Genomic DNA, 19,565 nt, shown 5'->3' on the forward strand with positions numbered 1-19,565 from the left:
GAGGGTCATGGAAAGACTATGATCGCCAACATCATACAATACGGCATAGAACGAGCAATCAAGATCACCTGCAAACCTCTGTCACAGCAAGCTGGAGGAAATTAGAAAACCCAGAATCAGTCCATACACTAGTAATAATGAGAAGATTTTAAAACAACTTAACTAAACTAAATTGAGTGCTACGGTAGTATAGTCACAAACATGATGCTATTATAGCTTGGGACATTAGAGAATTCTGGTGTCATCTGTAAGATGTCTGTATGTCCTCCCCATGGAAAGAATGGGTTTTTCACAGGTGCTCCTGTTTCCTCTCTGAGTCCAAAGAAAGGCCGGGTAGGTTAATCAGTCATTATAAATTGACCTAGAATTAGGTTAAATTTTAACTGGAGTTGTCCGGAGTTGCTGGGGTGGTGTGGCTCGAAGGGCCAGAAGGGCCGATTCTGTGTCCTATCACAAAATTAATAAATAGTTTAATTACGAGAACAGCACAGTAGCGTAATGTTGGTGTAATACTTCACAGCGCCAGCGACTGGGGTTCAATTCCCGCTGGTACCTCTAAGGAGTTTATACGTGTGGGTTCCCTCTGGGTACCATGGTTTCTTCCCACGTTCCAAAAAAGACCAAGATGGTGATAGGTTAGTTGGTCAGCAGGTGTAATTGGGTGGCATGGGCTCATTTGGCCAGAAGGACCTATTACCATGCTGTATCTCTAAATAATTAAATAGACAGATAAAAAAATTAATAAACCGTCTTTATTCCGCAGGTCAGGCAACATCCATTGAAAGGGGCAGTCAACGGATGCTGCCCGACCTGCTGAGTTCATCCAGCTTGTTTGTACGTGTTGATTTGACCACAGCATCTGCAGTGTACTTTGTGTTTACCACCTTTATTCCAGCAGCTGATTTCTTTTTTTCATTTTATTGGATGCTGCTGTGTTGGCTTCAAGCATACCGACGAACTGGGCTGAGCAGCTGCATGTCGTATCAGAGAGCAGGGTAGACTTTGGAAGATTATTCCACCTCTGTGAGGGAAATTTGCCTCCATAAATTAGAAGCAACTAGACTTGCAGCTCCAGTTATTGTTCTCAAACAACTAAAAGCCTAACTATCTTCTCTGATACTGACTTATCATTACTGACTACTCCATCCTTTGTCAAATTGTGATGCTTCATAATGCCGTGGAAACTGGCTGGATCTTTAGTGGAAATGCTGAGAATTCTGGAGCAGACTGGATGCTCAGCATTCTGCAGTGAGTAGTCTGTTACCCACCTGAGCTTTTCACGATCCTCTGGTCGCTGTCGTGAGCGAGTCAGAATACAATTCAGTGGACAGAATGTTTGCAGCTGAATAAGCTCAATACCAATCAGAACAATCTGTAAAAGAGTAACTATGACCCTGTACACGTGGAGTAGGAAAGAGCAGAAAATGATGGAAACACTAAGCATGTCAGGCAGTATCTGTGAATGGAATTCTATTTGTTCTCTAATCTATGTACTAATCTGCAATTTCTGCTCATTACAAAACTCATTCAGATGGTATTGGGTATATCAGTGTTACCCACATGAGTATAGTGAAGTGTTTCACTCCAGAGATTTGACTGGACATTTCCCATCCTTACAATGATGAGAAGTATTCAGCTTGAAATCATATTAGACATTGGTGAGTCGGAAATTGGAGTATTCTGGTCACTCAGTTGCAGGACAGATATAAACAAGCTTGGAAGAGTGTGGACAAAATTTACAAGGACGTTGCTGGGATTTAAGGACTGAAGTAACAGGGAAAGACTGAATAGGTAAGGAGTTCATTTCGTGAAAGCAAAGGAGAATGAGAGAAGATCTTACAAAAGTATGAGAGGTATAGATAGGGTGAACATATACAGGCTTTCCCAGTCAGTGTTGTGTAAGAGGAAAAATAGAGATCATGCAGTGTATGTTCTCATACGTTAAGCGAGGGTACCCAAGATTTTTGCACAGTATTGTATTAATTTTATGCATTGCACTGCACTGCTGCCCCAAGAATAAAATAGATTTCATGACATATGTGAGTAATGATAAATATGGGTCTGATATGGGTCTCTATTGTGGACTGAGAGTTGGAAGGCGGCAAGGAGAGGGCAATAATGGATGGAAAAAGGGGAAAGGAGAGGGGAGGAAGCACCAGAGAGACATTCTGTAAAGGTAAAAACAAACAAATGACTTTGCTTGGTGTCTCAGGGCTGGATGAGTCTGCACCTGTGCCAACCCCCTCCATCCCTAGCGTTCCTTCTCTGCCACCTGTCCCGCACTCCTCCCACAGACACCGAGCCACATTAGGAAATATCAGTTCAGGTGACAAGAGATAGAAGCGTAGAGCACATTAAAATGAGGAAACTTTAGGAGGAATTCCTGAGCGGAAGATCTGAGCCAATCTACTAACCCCCCCTTCAGCACAGTTTGCTGAGTTATAATTAAGACTGGCAAATGGTTGAAAGCACCAATCGGACGGGACAATCTCCCTTCAAAATATCTTCAGTAGCCATGAAGTAAGAAGTCTTGACATTGTCACTATTTCAAGTGTATGCTTGTACCTCCAGACTGTGATCCAATTTAATCATAAGTTACAACAGGAACTCGGATCCATAAGGAAAACAGTTTCAACTAAAATGTCCCAGCAACAGTCTGCAGAAGGGTGATTTGCTTTATGATGTTCTCTCACTGTTGATAAACTGTTCTGCAGAAAACAGCATTTTAATTTAAATAAAGATGCTGTCCAGTTTTCAACTTGCAGACACAACCAAGGACGTTTGGGTTAAAATTGTATAAGTCCTAAATCCTATCATGTGCTTTGATGCCTTCCAACTCTTCCTTGCTTCAGTCAGTTAGTCAGGGTGAACAGTTGCAGGCCATATGATAGCAAAGTGTTAGTTTTGTAGTCTGTAGGTGAACCAATTCTGCAGGCAGTCAATAACATTGTGCACATCAATTCTGCTTTGCCACAGCTGCAGGGTGTTGTAAGGATCCTAGCAGGAGAACTTGACCAAGTATTGGCCTTGTTCTGCCTAACATTAAATCAATAGGAAAGGAGCCGATCAAATGTTGGCTACCAGAAAAAAATAAGAACTATGGAACTCTTTGGCAAACAAATAAATGACATACTAAATATTTCAACTTTTATTCATTCACTCTTGCTTCTACGATATTGGATTGCCTAGTCTAAACATGAAATTAAGAATAGGACAATATATTTATTTTTCTTTATTTTGTTACCCTGTTTTCCATTTTACTGCTTTTCTTAACAATATGAGACTTTTGAGACAAAATGGAAGACAATATTTGTGTTGCCTTCTACGCACTGTGTTTGTTTATCAAACAGCATCACTTGAGCCCTTGCAGCCTTTTACCTAAATGAAGACAGTGTTTTGCTCTTGATAGAATGCAGGAAGATCTTTGAATTGACACCAGTTAATCTTCATAAAAGACTGATAAAGAGCCTGGATCACAGCATGGGTAATACGAGGGAGGCTGGAAAACAGTAAGAGGTTGGAGATGAAAGGATAAACCTGCAGACTCCATGGTAAGCTGGCACGTGACTGCTATTCAGCCTTGCTGGAACTGAAGTCAAACTTGCCTACCCTTGAGGAAGTAATACACTTAGAAAAGCCACACACGCTGGGGAGCTGATTATTGTGCTCTCTCGCAGAAATCTCCTGCTCTAAGCACACAAGCTGGAGGGCCATATTGAATGAAGCAGCCATTTTATACCAGGCACACTGCACTGTTATTACAGGGCTGCATCCTGTGCATTTTAAAAGTGTCATTAGCTTTACGCTCTTAGGAGTTTTAACATAAAGTACCGGCACCAAACTGTTTTAAATACCTTTGAATCGCCACAATTAACTACAGAATATAAGACCTGAATCTTGATTTAACATTTGATGTACATAAAGAGGTTTTAATTGGCTTAAATTGCCCAATGGCTAATCACACTAAACAAATTCATTTTGAACAGGAGTTGTAATCAATGCACTTTATCTACAAGGGGGAGAAAAAACACTCCTTTTGAACAGGGGCATGCTGACCACTGATCTGAGATAATGCCGGATGGATATTTATTCATAACAGCTTTCAGCTCAGAAGTGAGATATAATTGGCCTGCCATGCAGCACTGGAATCCAACAGACTAAATTGTTGAGATTCTCAAACAGGAAATTACAAGATATACTGTACAAAATTTATGAAAGTATATATTTTTTCTGGTAATACTGTAAAAATATTTGTAAAGAACATGAGATGAGTACCAGCTCTCCTCCTCATTGACAGGAGATCTGGCTCAATTTAGGCCGCAGGCTTTAAAGTTTCGGTTCAGGCCCTTCAGGTAGGGAATGCGATGATGTGGCTGCCATCTATCTCCTTGATTAGCTGGCATGTGGATAGTGAAAGCCCTATAGGCTGCCTGTCAGAGCCTGCAGCGATTGTCTGTCAGGCCCTGTGGCAATTGTCGGAGCCCGAAGCGACTGCCTGTCAGTGCCTGCAGTTAGTAACTTCCATTAAGGCTCGAACTGAGATGAATGATTAGAGATGGCACCAGACAGCCAGGCGAGCTAAGAAGTTGGATTGAAGGATATGGAAGCCAAACTCTGCCTGGTTAAATAAATAGTTATTTTATTTTATATTTAATCTCCCTGCGTACGCAAGTGGACAGTTTGTTTCTCCCTAACCTCAAAGATCAGATACGAAGCTTAGAAAGGTTCTAAGATTTATTTCTTTTCTTTTAAGGTTCAGCTTTGGGATTGTTTTATTTAACAATCTTTACTTCAGATTAAACCTTTTCAGAGCTGGATTGGAAAACCCCAAGAAACTAAAACTCTGGCAAAATCACATCCAAAGAGCCACAGTCAATTCTTGTGATATTTGGAACCGGGGAACATCTTGGAATCAAACTCGTGGTAAAAGAGCATAGACGTATTTCCATCACAGGGATTGAATCAGGAAATGATGAGGAGTTCTTTGCTGCCAACTAATTTTCCTAAAGTGGTGCTTGATAACATCAGATTAGCTGCTAATCAGGGGAAATTAAAGAGAAATATTCAAGGTGGGCATAGAGGCATGGAGTCACAGAGCACTACAGCTCAGAAACAGGCCCTTCGGCCTGTCTAATCTGTGCCAAATTGTTATTTTATCTTGTCCAGTCAACCTGCACCTGAATAATAGCCCTCCAAACACCTCCCATCCATGTAGTTATCCAAACTTCTCTTAAAAGCTTAAAGCGAACCTTCATCCACCATTTCTACGGGCAACATATTCTGCACTTGCACCACCCTCTTAGTGAAGAAATTTCCTCTCAGGTTTCCCTGAAATATTTCATCTTTTACCCTTCATAACCTATGACCTCTATCTCTAGTCTCACCCAACTGCAGTAGAATATGCTTGCTTGTATACCCTATCTATACCCCTCATAATATTGTATACCTCTATCAAATCTTTCTTCATTCTCCAATTCTCTGGATAAGAAAGCCCTAACTTATTCAATCTTTCCCTGTAACTCAGGTCCTTAAGTACTGGTAACATCTTTGCAAATTTTCTCTCTACTGCAAAGAAACTCTTCGTTTATTCCGATAGTTTCCTCCCTGGAAAAGTGGAGCCATTATATACCCGATACTTAAAGACATAAAGTACAGCTTAATTCAAAGAATCTTACAATTTCATTTATGGCTGATGCTCTATTCCTAACTGGTGGCTGAATCAGTGCTGAGGTGTCTGTCCCCAGCCATAAGCTCAACTGGATAAAATTGCATACCACTAGGATATTACTACTGTCCAGTACCAAGCCAAAGGAAGACTGGTAAAAAAAAAACAACCTGTTTAAGCTAACTAATGTGAATTTTGTAAGCTGTGAAGACATTGTATCAGCCAAATTTGAAGAGATGTTGATATGTGCTAATATTTATACAGGCAGAGTGTAGCTGTGTACTTCATAGTCTACTGCATAATTAAATGTAATTCCCTGTATAGATCCCTTAGCATCAGAGTTTTATTGCCTGTGCAATACAGTGCAGTATCTAAATACCAAGTTCTTTTTACAATTCAAAGATCTTTGATGAATGGACCACTCTCCAATTTGCATGTGGATCCATACATTATCTTCAACCCTGTCTTGTTATCAAACAGGAATTATTGCATATAAATATATTATAATGAGGGATCCATGAGATGTGACCCACCCGGATGTAATGAACTAATTTTACATGAATCTGGATGCATGTGGTGCCTGCTGCCGGCTTTCTGCTTCTATCTTGCCATAATTATTGATCATGAAGCTAACACATTGGCATAGCAACAATACATCTTGCTCTGTGAAAGCATAGCCTTTAATAATGAAAAGGATATTAACAGTTGCTAAATATCCTATGATGCTGCAGTGAGCTGATTGTAAAAGTTCCAGGAAGTGCCTGGCCAGTTTGGCTATGAAGCATGTTTAGCATGGGCAGGATCAGAAACCAACACATTTTCCCTCTTAGCCAAAGTATACATGAGTTGAGCTTAACTCTTTTATCTGCTCTCATCTTTAAATATTCTTTCCAGGAACTCTAATGTTGCACCCAAATGTGGTTCTATTGATGTCCCTCAGTAGCATAGCAACTTTAAGGGTGTCAGGTAACTACATAAGAGGTGTTGGTGAATGTTCCATCTAAGGTGTGTGAGCATGCATCTTTTGCTACTAGTGCACAAAGGAATTTAAACTGCGCACAAAAGATTGTCACCCTCTAACTCATTGGCATGTTAAGTATATTTCATGTTTGTATACAATCACATTTCCTTTTCTAGTTTCCAATGCAAACGGTGTTGACAATGTGGAATTTGTGATGATTTCTCTGCAGGTTTTAGAACTTTCTTATTTATACATTTTTATTGAAGAAATTATTCAGTGTGCACATGTTGTTGTCACTGGGCAAAAATTGCACAGCACAAGATTTTTGTGCACACTAGTCATTACTAATTAGAGGGAACATTGGTGTTTGCACCTAATAACACACTCTTTGACCCGGATGCACCAATGCACCATTATCTAAAATATACTTAGAGAGTACAGTGCTCTAAAAACAAAAAAATATATTTTTACAAAAGTTTTAATTCCTTAAAATTAAATTTGAATGTGTGTAGTAATTTTAGGTCAGGATTCAACAATGTAAGTACAGTCAGAACTATTAAAAAAGCCCAATATCACATTTTGTTCAATTGAACCTGCCCCCCCCCCCACCACGCCTTTATTTTTCCTAATCTTTGAGGTCAAAAACTCGTGTATGAAGGAATGGAAAGGATGAGTGCATCAAAGAAAGGAGGAAGAGGGGACTAGTTTGTGTTCGAGTAAAAGGTGAAGTATAATCGGGCCAGAAGTGAAAGACATTGTGTGACAAAATCTGTGCATAGGAAGAAGAGCCTGTGTGCACAAGAAGGTGAGAAATTCAGAAAATTAAAAGTAATATATTGCTGGAAATTATTGATTTTTTCAATAATTTGTGTTACATCGTTATTTCACAAACTCTGTTGTGCAACTCCATAGGGACCCTTTCGAAGTACATGGACACTTGATTATAATAACAGCACCCACACCATTAAAGTCAGTGACAAGAATGAGTTTACTGTATTAGCACCATTGTGAGCTCTTAACTTTAATTATTCACGGATTCAGCTCTGACAGTGTCTCAGGTCACTGGTGCAAAGTGAAAAGCAACAAACCAGCCATGTATGACATTTTTTGAAATGTAATTGAGTTTGATAAGACTAGGCACTTTGAATGTGGTTGCTGTGACATAATGTGCCCATTTACACCTTATTACATTCCAAGTAACGTGTTAGAAATAGCACAAGGATAAAAGACTAATTGAGTGACGGGAAACTAATGGCTTCTCTTTTCACATTGTACATAGAACCTCAATGGGAAACAGGCTGATGGTCATCATTGATGGTCTAATCAGTCAGATATGAGGGCGTCTTTTAAGGTGAATCAGTTATCCATAATTTAACTTTGCCTCAATCTCTGAAAATCTACTTTAAACACTTGTGTGATTGAGCAAGATTGCACATTGAATGGTTTCTTTGGTTATCGGTACCTCTCCATGATATATTTTTGTATTAAATTGTGGAATATTTTTGACAATTTATCTATAGATGCAGCACGGTAACAAGCCCTTCTTGTCCAAAGAGCCCATGGTACCCAATTATACCAAGTAGTTTAAGAGACTATTAGACAAGTATATGGAGGAATTTAAGGTGGGGGGTTATATGTGAGGCAGGGTTTGAGGGTCAGCACAACATTGTGGGATGAAGGGCCTGTAATATGCTGTACTATTCTATGTTCTATGTTCTATACCCATGTGACCAATTAACCAATTAACCTGTACGTCTTTAGAATGTGGGAGGAAACTGGAGCCCCTGGAGGAAACCCACATGGTCATGGGCAAGATGTACAAACTCCTCGAAGACAGTGGCAGTGATTGAATCCGGGTCACTGGTACTGCAATCCCTTTACACTACAGCACACCAATTATCATCAGAGGAGACAATAGTTTTACTTTCATCACCAAACTGCCAATGAAATGAATTCCACGTCATTATCCAGTGCCAACTAATCACACTATATTTCATAGGATTTAATGAAGCCCTGATGTTGTTTGGTAAAAAGAGCATCAGCCTTTTTGTCATTTTCCCTCAGATGCAGGAATTATGGGTTTAAGTCACAGCCAACACTGTTCTTGCCTGCACTTACACGAGCCACAGGTCGAACTGATATGCTGAGGTTGTAAAATCCACTCAATGGCTTCAGATATGGTCGTCTGAGAAATGACAGACTGTGCTAAAGGATCATTTAGCATATTCCAGCTGACAGATGAGATTGGGTTAAATACTGACATTTAACCTTGACCTGAGGAAGCTTCACAAAATGATGCTGAGCAATAGCTACAGGAGGTATATCCCACAGCAACTCCCCATGTCTACAGCCCAGGCACACCCTCGCAATGGGGGTGGGTGAGGAAATTGGACTGAGGGGAAACTCACACGGTCACAGAGAGAACTGTACAAAGGCATCTCTCGTGTGAAGTTCACTTCTCAATGCTGTGAGGCAACGACTCTAAAAGCCTCCTGGTAGAGTTTGTACTCCTCCTGTGAGGGAATCAATTAGCCTTCTTTATCAATGCGTACAACACGCTGGAGGAACTCAGCAGGTCGGGCAGCAGCCGTGGAAACGAGCAGTCAACATTTCGGGCCGAGACCCTTCGTCAGGACTAAAGAGGGAGGGGGCAGGGGCCCTATAAAGAAGGTGGGTGGAGGGTGGGAAGGAGAAGGCTGGTAGATGCCAGGTGAAAAACCAATCAAAAGAAAGATCAAGGGGTGGGGGAGGAGAAGCAGGGAAGGGATAGGCAGGAAAGGTGAAGAAGGAATGTAAGGTGAAAGCACTGTGTAGCAGAAGAAGACAGAATCATGAGAGAGGTGATAGGCAGCTGGAGGAGGAGGCAGAGTGAAACTGGGTTGGGGAAAGGGAAAGGGAGGGAATTACCGGAAGTTGAAGAATTCAGTGTTCATGCCAAGGGGCTGGAGACTACCCAGATGGTATATGAGGTGTTGCTCCTCCAACCTGAGTTTGGCCTCATCATGGCAGTAGAAGAAGCCATGTATGGACATATCCGAATGGGAATGTGAAGCAGAGTTGAAGTGGGTGGCAACCGGGAGATCCTGTCTGTTGTGACAGATGGAGCGGCGGTGCTCGACGAAGCGGTCCCCCAATCTGCGTCAGGTCTCACTGATGTAGAGGAGGCTGCACCAGGAGCACCGGATGCAATAGATTACCCCAACAGACTCACAAGTGAAGTCTTCTTATCATCTTTACTCCCACCACCAGCAGCTTGACTCCCCACCAGATTACATGTCTTAGCCTTGTTCCATTCTGTCTTAATCAAACTGTTGTAAATTATTTTCTCTCCAACCAACCACCTCTTCACATTGAACATAGAAAAGTACAGCACAGGAACTACCCCTTCAGCACATGATGTTTGTGCTGAACATGATGCCAAATTAAACTAAATTACTTCTGCCTGCGCATGATCTTTATTCCTCAATTCCCTGCATATTCATGCATCTATCTAAATGAAATTATTGTAGCTGCTTCCACCACTACCCTGGCAGCCTGTTCCAGGCACCTGACCACTCTATGAAAAAATATCTTGTCCTGCTCATCTCTTTAAACCCCCCACTCCCTTGCCTTAAATCATCTCCATAAGACCATAAGAAATAGGAGCAGAGTTAGGCCATTCAGCCCATTGAGACTGCTCCACCATTCCATCACAGCTGATTTACTATCCCTCTTAACTCCATTCTCCTACCTTCTCCCTGCAACCAGTGACTTCCTTACTAATCAAAACCCTATCAACCTCTGTCTTAAAGATATCCAATGACGGCCTCCACAACGTATCTGTGGCAATTAATGTATTATCCAGTTTCTTATCATTAGACCAATATTGTCAAGCCACAGTCTTCCCAATTACTATGCCATGCACCCATTCTTGATATTTCCGTCCTTAGAATATACCCTCACCACCCTGGCATTCCTCATCCATGAATTGTCTTCATCTATATCTGGACCTCTAATTTATCTGATTTTCTTTGCAAGCTTTCCTGTGTAAGCATTGAAGTGGCCTTTCAGTGGACAGATTGTGTTGGAGACCTTCTGCGGAGGCCTAATGCCCTACACTTGGTATACTGTAGAAATCAACAATTTCCAAACTGTTACTAGTCCACCGCACTTTGCTGGTTATAATATACCTATTTGGATGTTGTACTCATTTTGATTTTCGAATGTCCGTCAAAATAGATTTTGCTGTCTGAAAGCTCTTGATGACATATTGACAGTAGCCATCTTGATTGGATCAGTCAGTTTGTGGCGGCCCACAGTGCGCTCAATTCAGCAGATTTTTTTTTTCTGGTCAGAGATTGGCATCCTGCGTGATCTTTGTTCTGCACATGCCTCCCTCTTCCACAGTTTCCACCCTCCTCAGAGTTTATTGCTATCTGTCTGAGAGCATTTGTATATAATATGCACTTGTCCCAAAGAGGGTATTATTTTAAGTCCTGTGCTTGCTCTTGTACATTATCATTAAACAGACCACTAGAGGCCACCACCAAACAAAACTTCTGAACTGTGAGGGCTTCATTCAGCAGCTACAACTTCCTTCATCATGAACTCCACTCTCCTAGTTACAAATCCCGTACTAAAATCCTCCCCTTATTCCTATCACCATTCTAACTCTTTCTAGTGGCTTGCCAAGCCCATAAACTGCCCGAAGGCCACCTCTAGCCTGAAATTTAGATCTGATTCATCCATGAGGTGCCTGCAGACATATGGGCCTAGTTTAATGAAGGGCTGATGCCACGTTTCTTCTTTCCATCCATATCATGGCTTTAGGCTCCCACTCTCGAATTCTTCCCTTTGTTTGTTTCGTTGAGACCAAGCTCACTGAGCTTTATTCTGCATTCAGCCCTGGGCAATATCTGATCTGGGAATATTTAAAATAATGGGGGAAATCATTCTCTCAGCCCTAAAAAACTCTCACTGTAATAAAAAAAAATGCTAAAATAAAATAATCTCCATGTGTTCTGAAGCCTTCAATATTGTTTCAGACATATTCAGTGTCAGAAGCAATAATTTTATAGTCTTCAGAATGCAATTGTAACTCCATGAGAATCTATACACATCATAAATTCATTTGTATCAGAAATGTAGTTATGATAAATTCCATTCTTTTCAGAAGTCTGCTCTACGCTGTAACACTGGAAAAATCATTATACAATGGTTCCCATCCAGCTGTTTGTGCTTTCTTTACTTCCTCATTGTTATTCATTGGAGTTGAGAACTCAGATGGGCATCACTGTTTTCATTTAATCAGCCTCTTAGAGAGTGGACCAAGGTTCATCTGGCTGCATCGTAGCTGATATGTTGTGTTGCCCATCAAAAAAGATTAGCAAGCTGATGTCAAGGTAGCTACTGCATTTCGGGATGGAATTGGAAGGTAGGTTAAATAATTGGGTTCATGTTCAATAAACTGGGCATTGTTATGAGAGACCGTGGTGCTGGAACATCAGAAACCTAATATCCTCCACCTCTGCGATCACAAAAGAGATTAGGGCTAAACATTCTTAATATAAATGTTCATTGGTTTTCAGGCAAGAGCAAAAATTCCATGCGATTCTCAAGCAATCCAGTTTTCTAGACAAAAACTGGTATTCTCCTCAAATATGTATTCAATTCACCAGGAGAAATATTTGCAGAAGAAAGGTCTAAGGGTCAGTCCCCAGCAATGTCGAGTGAGTGGATATCAGACAAGCCCGGGGAAGGGGTACTGTAATCCATCCATATGGCCTTTAATTAAAACCAGGGAAGCTTCTGTGGTCATCATGAAAGGAAAAAGTCTAGTGTGGGTAAAAGCCCTCCACCTGATTAAACCCTTTAATAATTCTATACGTATTGAGAGAGTTGCAAACACTCAGGCAGCATCTGTGGAGGGAGAACCAGAGATAATGTTTCAACTTGGTTCAACATATTGTACTTCGAACTTAAAGAAAAGTGATTGAGAAATAAAATATGCTGCATTGTAGAGATGGAGGAAGAGTGGAGTGAACAAATAGAACAGGTTGAGGAGTCAAAGGAAAACGAATAACATGAGGGTGGTGAAAGCCTACAGTTCTTGAGGAGTTAGAATCAGGCTTATTATCAAAGATTGAATGGTTCAAATGTTCAAAGGTTCATTTATTATCAAAGTATACAACTCTGAAGTTCTTCTTCTCCAGATAGCTACGAAACCAAAACAGGAAAGAATGGCAGCATGATTCATCAACCCCCCAAATCCCACCTCCCCCTTAGAAAAAAATGCACAAAAGTGGAACAGGCACAATCACCCCCAAATTCCCGTTCCCCCCCCCCCCACACAAAAACAATGAGAATGATTGGGTGAATAAAACACAGAATACAAAAAAACCATAAGACTGAAAACAAGTCCATAGTCCAAGTTCAGAAATGCAGAAAAATACAGAAAACCTCCCCCTCACTCTGCTACAGAGTGATCTCACCGGTGATAAGAAAATAGTCTATCTTCTCCATAGCAGCCCAATCTCCCAGCAACAAAAGGGTACAGAGCCAACTGTCACTCACATGTGTTGTGATATTTGTTGTTTAGTGCAAAACATAAAATATTGACTGCAATTCACAATAATAAATGTATAAGCAGGCCAAAATAAGAATAGTGAGGGTGTGTTTATTCATTGGTGGTTCATTCATAAATGTGGTGGTGGAGGGACAGAAGCAGTTCTGAAAACATAGAGTGTGAGCCTTCAAGATCCTCCCTGATGATTGATGGAAGGGCATTGATAAGAACAGAAGGAATAACAGCCCTGATGCAAGAGGGCACAAGGAATACAGATGTTGGAAATCTGAAACATAATGCTGGAAATACTCAAGATGTCAGACAGCATCTGCCGACAACCATGATGTTACAGATTGATGACCTTTCATCAGGCTCAGTAGTTTTGTTGTTGGGTTCAGTGATGTGTCTTGAGGGTTGTGATGTGCCAAGTCAAAACATAAGAAACTGTTCATTGAATCAGCTTATATTTTGATGTTGTTCATTGTAGGAGGTCAAATCCAGTAGTTTCTTCCAGTAAGATGGCAGTGTGCTTGATTGCAGCTCTCCAGGTCCAACCCATGGTGTCTTCAACAGTTGAGATTGCATAACCCTTTTGGACATTGGTAATGTAAAAAACTGCAAGTCCAATTCATCGGTTATTTGATGAGACCAGTGGTGGGGGAACTGCACGGCCTTGGTTGCTGCACTGACCAGGCATTCATGCTGTAGCATTGCCTCCTACAACACCCAGCGGAGGAGGCACCAGAGTCAGTGTGGGAGAGAACGGAGGTGCGGTGGGCATCCTGCAATCCACGCTGGGTTTGGGCTGACTCCCCCCCCCCCAACAGTGCTGCTCTCCAGTGTTGGCTCCCAGCAAGAAAAGCTGGATTGCCTCTGGTTGACTCAGCCCGAGACAAGCTGATTTGCATTCGTCTACTGGACCAGCTTGAGACAAGCTCATTTGCTTTCATCTGCTGATACGGCATGAGATAAGGACCTGCTGCATACTTGTTCTTGCAGAAATGTCTTTATTCCTCAGGACAATATGTCATCTGATGTATCATCAGAATCAGAATCAGAGTCAGATTTACTATCACCAGCATATGTTGTGAAAGCTGTTAACTTTATGGCAGCAGTACAATTAAATAAATGATAAGTACTTACAGACTAAGGTACATTAAGCATGTATACATATATGTGTCTATTAAATATTATGTTAAAATAAGTAGTGCAAACTAACAGAAATAAAAAAATAGTGAGGTAGTGTTCATGGGTTCAATATCCATTCAGGAATCAAATGGCAGAGGGGATTAAGCTGTTCCTGAATCACTGAGTGTTTACCTTCATGTTTCTGTACCTTCTTCCTGATGGTAACAATGCGAAGATGCATATCCTGGGTAGTTGGGATCCTCCTTCTAAAAGCACCTCTCCTTGAAGATGTCTTGAATACAATGGAGGCTGATACACATGCTGACTAATTCTACATATGTCTGCAACTTACTTTGATCTTGTGCAGTAGCCTCCCCATATCACATGATGATGAAGATAGTCAGAATTTTCTCCACAGTACATTTGCAGAAGTTTTTGAGTGCTTTAGTTGACAAATCAAATCTCCTGGAACTCCTAATGAAATACAGCCACTGTCTTTTCCTCTTTATAGCTGCATCAATATATTTCACCCATGTTTGGTCCTCAGAGATATTGACACCCAGGAGCTTGAAATTGCTCATTCTGTCCACTACTGATCCCTCTATGCGGATTGGTTTGTGTTTCCTCATCTTACCCTTCCTGAAGTCTACAATCGACTCTTGGTGGCTTACCAACGTTGAGTGCAATATCAACACCACTCTACTAACTGGTATATCTCCCTGCTGTACCCGATCATCAGTCTTGAAGCCATGCCACTCAGGGACTTGTGCTAATATTATTTTTTTGTGGCGGTAACTATATGTGCTATTGTAAGTCTATGTGCTGTGAGCTGTGTGTGACAGTATATATAGTGGTTTGAACCTTGGTCCCAGAGGAACACTGTTTCATTTACTGTATGCATGTATGTATGGATGAATGACAAGTAGATTCCAACTTGAACTTGAAAATACACAGTGTCTAGAAAGGGTTTGCAAAGAGGATCAAAGTGCTTTTTGACGTGTTTGATGCTCTCTGATTAGGCTCGCCAGAGTAGGTACACACAAAGCAGCAGGGAGAAGGGAATCATGCTTTAGAGCTGCTGGAAAGTAAATCAAGTAACTAGGAGGAGCCAGTGAAATTAAACTGGGAAAAAATGGCAAATGATTAATAATGCTAATACACCACTCAATCACGTATCCTCATTCCCCTGAGGAGAACAGACATGTAATGTCACAATATATTTTAATTATACGCTTGTACAAATAAATCTAAATCTTTAACTAAAATCTATGGTATTTAAGAAAAGATAAAAATGAGCTTCATCATCGACACAAAAAATTCTGCAGGTGCTGGAAAAGCAGAGTACCACACAAAATGCTGGAGGAACTTGGTGGGTCAGGTGGTATCTGTGGAACAATTCAGCCTTTCTATGGAAAAAATTGCTGGATTTGTCACATGTACATTGAAACATACTGTATAGTGAAAATGTGGCACTTACATCAAATCAAATCAGCTAGGATGGTGCTGGGGAGCCTGCAAGTGCAGACATGCTTCTGGCAACAACATGGAATACCCAGAACTCATCAATCCTAACCCATACTTCTTTGGAATGTGGGAGGAAACCAGGATATTGGGAAGAAACCCATATGGTCACAGGAAGAATGTACCAGCTCTTTATAGATAGCGGCAGTTTCAAACTTCGATCTCTCAGCTGGCACGCTGTAAAGTGTTGTGCTAACCATTGTGCTAATCTGCCGCCCTAACAAGGAATTCCAAGTTGTTGTCACAAGATCTCAACTGCTATTGTCTTCCAATGGACGAGAAGGAAAACAAGAGTCTGGATGCATCATACAGTTGGGCAGAAAGATGAAAAGGAGACGTGGAAAGGGCTAATTCAGGAACTGTTAATGATTTAGAAGTGAGTAACACCTGGAATGATTCCAGCAAATTCAAGTCCTGGGTGTCAAAGCGTGGGCCCAAAATACTGATACAGCTACAATGAAGGCATGACAGTAGCTATATTTCATTAGGAGTTTGGGGAGATTTGGTACATCACTAAAGACACTCACAAATTCCTATAGATGTAACATGGAGAGCATTCTAATTGGTTGCAGCACCATCTGGTATATGGGTGGGGTGGTGCTACTGCACAGGATCGAAATGAGCTGCAGAGAGTTGTAAACTCAGTTAACTCCATCATGGGCACTAACCTCCATAGTATCCAGAATGTCTTCAAGGAGTGATGCCTCAAAAAGGCGGCACCTATTATTAAGGACTCTCATCGCCCAGGATATGGCCTGTTCTCATTGCTACCATCAGGAAGGAGTAACACACTCACAATCAACAACTCCAAGAACAGCTTTTTCCCTTCTGCCATCCAATTTCTGAATGAACATTAAACCCATGAACACTACTGCATTACTTCACTATTTTTTGCACTGTTTTTAATATATAGCAACTATTTTACACACACACACACACACACACACATTTTTTCTATTATTATGTATTACAATGTATTGCTGCCAGAAGAAGAATGCATTTCATGACATATGCTGGTGATATTAAGTCTGATTTTGATTCTGATAACAATGACTTACTTCTGGTAAAGTCAATATATTTTTAAATGAGTAAAGTATTGAATACCTGGAAATTAGCTGGAGACTGCAAGAAGAGAATCATCAGGTAATGACCTATTTTACCTATGCCAACTCTTTGGAAAACCTATCCGATGCTTTCTGCTCTCTTTCGCCTTTTTCTCTTTCCAGTTATGTACCCAGCTCCACTCTGAAGTGATGACACCTAATGATTCATGAGCTTAAATAATTTAACAAACTACATGAAAATTGAGTTTATATTTTTGTCTTTCGAACCCTAACTTCACTGACTGAAATTATTCAATTTACAATGTAATTTAATTTCGATAAAATGATTGAAGATTTTGTAAAAAAAACAGACTCTGCCCTTGGCCAACATTTATCTTGAGAGAAACTCTCTCAGGAGTTTTGATATATCATTCCATCTTGAATCTCAATCCGAGCATTAGTCTTCAATGTAAAGTTAATGGCTAACCATGTGCAAAGAATGAAAAAAAAGTGCAAAGCATATTGCTGAACTCACACGGCAGAAACAAATTGGAGTGCATCATTTTATGAGCAATCAGATAATGTCCGGGACACTCCTGAATAATGTCCCTAACACCATAAGGAAATTTGCTACATTAACCAGGAAATGAGCCACCTTTTAAACAAGCTGAGAGAGGGCTGAAACGCATTAGCAGGTCACATTACCAGGGGAAATTGCTGCATTGAGAGAGAAAAATAATAGCTAATGTAGCACTTGAATTCTCTGACTCACTTCTCCTTTTGATAATAATTTTTCAGCATGTTCAAAAGGACAGGGTAGGGGAAGTGTTTCACTGTGAAAGTAGTCATCATTAAGCAAAAGGGATCGTATCTGGGGTCCTAAACCAAATTGTCACTGATTTGCTCAGAGTAGTTTGTGTGGCCTGCCCCTTTAACCGAATTACTCAGTCATTCAAATCACATCTCTGCCTTAGGTATATTTTTCTCTCTGAAGGTTATACCTATAATCTGTAAGAACAAGGCATCTAGAGCTTTTGACCTATCATTTACATTATTATTGTTCCTTGATTCTTTCATCTGCAAATCAGCATTCTCCTAAAATTAAGTGGCATGATTGTACTGAAAAATGTGGTTTTTGGGGTGGGGGGGGGCATTGAATGCCACTCTAACCCAAGGTATACTCAGTGGCCTTTTTATTAGATAACTTCTGTATCTAATAAAGTGGCCACTGAGTGTATGCTTGTAGTTTTCTGCTGCCGCATCCCATCCAGTTCAAGGTTCGATGTGTTGTGCATTCAGAGGTGCTCTTCTGCACACCACTGTTGTTAACACATGTTTATTTGAGTTATTGTCGCCTCACTGTCAGATTGAACCAATCTCACCATCCTCCTCAGATCTCTTTGATTAACAAGGCATTTTCACCCACAGAACTGCCACTCACTGGATGTTTTGTTTTGTTTATCACACCATTCTTTGTAAACTCTAGAAACTGTTGTTCAGGAAAATCCCAGCAGATGAGCAGTTCCTGAGAAAGTCAAGCCACCCTATCAGGCACTAAAAATCATTCTATGGTCAAAGTCACTTAGATCACATTTCCCTTCCCATTTTGATATTTGGTCTGAACAACAACTGATCCTCTGCATGTTTCTGTACATTGAGTTGCTGCCGCATGATTGGCTGATCAGATATTTGCATTATTGAGCAGGTGTACAGGTGTACCTAATAAAGTGGCCACTCCGTGTATGTGTTGAAGGGAAAGAAACTGGCAACACACTCTTTGAAATCAGTAATGCGTTATGCTTGGGTTACTCCATACTTCCAGAGAAATTTAAAGGGAAAGAAATTGGTACAAAGATCTTACTTTGGTTGAGCTACATGATGCTGGTGTAATTTGCAAAAAATTGGAAAAGCTTTTTACGAAAGAAAATACTTTCCACAATTATATTTTACCTTTGGGAATGATAAAATAGAACGGCTGAGTAATGAATAGATTAGTGCTTCTCAAGATCTGCAATTATTTAAAGTGACGAAGGTAGATAATATAGAATAAGATCAAGTTGATGCAGTACATGGAACAATATTTTTTGTATAATTTGTAGTACATTATATTGTAACCAGCAGCTAGGTATACACTGTTTGGAATTGCCTACCTAGTTAAATTGTGAGGCCCTTCAGACTGTTATGGGTCTTTAATTTGCAATGTATTATGTGTGTGCAAATGTTATTTGCATGGATCTAATTAACATAATCTTGGTTGCAAATAATGAGTTATAAAAGTACAGTTTGTACAAATCCATTCTAGCACAGATTTACTTTGTAATTATTTTCATGTAGAAATTAAATAAAATTCTGATATTGTTATATAGCAAGCATCAAATTAATTAGTCTCCAAATTTCATAAAACGTGTGCTGAGAAATTCAAAGCCAATGAGTAGCACAAAAGGTACTGTATAATTACACTGCTGCTTTGTACTTTGCTGGTGAAATTCAAGCGTTATTGCATCAACTTCAATGGAGTCAGTTTTCGAAATAGCCTACAGCATGCTGATGTGACATCGCAGGACTTTTAGAACAAGTGTCCCCGGATAAGTTTCTTGGTACCATTGTTTGATATTTTTTGTACCTTGTTTCCCAAAGTGCTCATTGAATTTATCAACACATGATATCAAGCCATTATGCAGAGTAAGTCATGCAAAGAGAAAG

This window comes from Hypanus sabinus, chromosome 15 (genome assembly GCF_030144855.1).
Source record: "Hypanus sabinus isolate sHypSab1 chromosome 15, sHypSab1.hap1, whole genome shotgun sequence".
Classification (NCBI taxonomy): domain Eukaryota; kingdom Metazoa; phylum Chordata; class Chondrichthyes; order Myliobatiformes; family Dasyatidae; genus Hypanus; species Hypanus sabinus.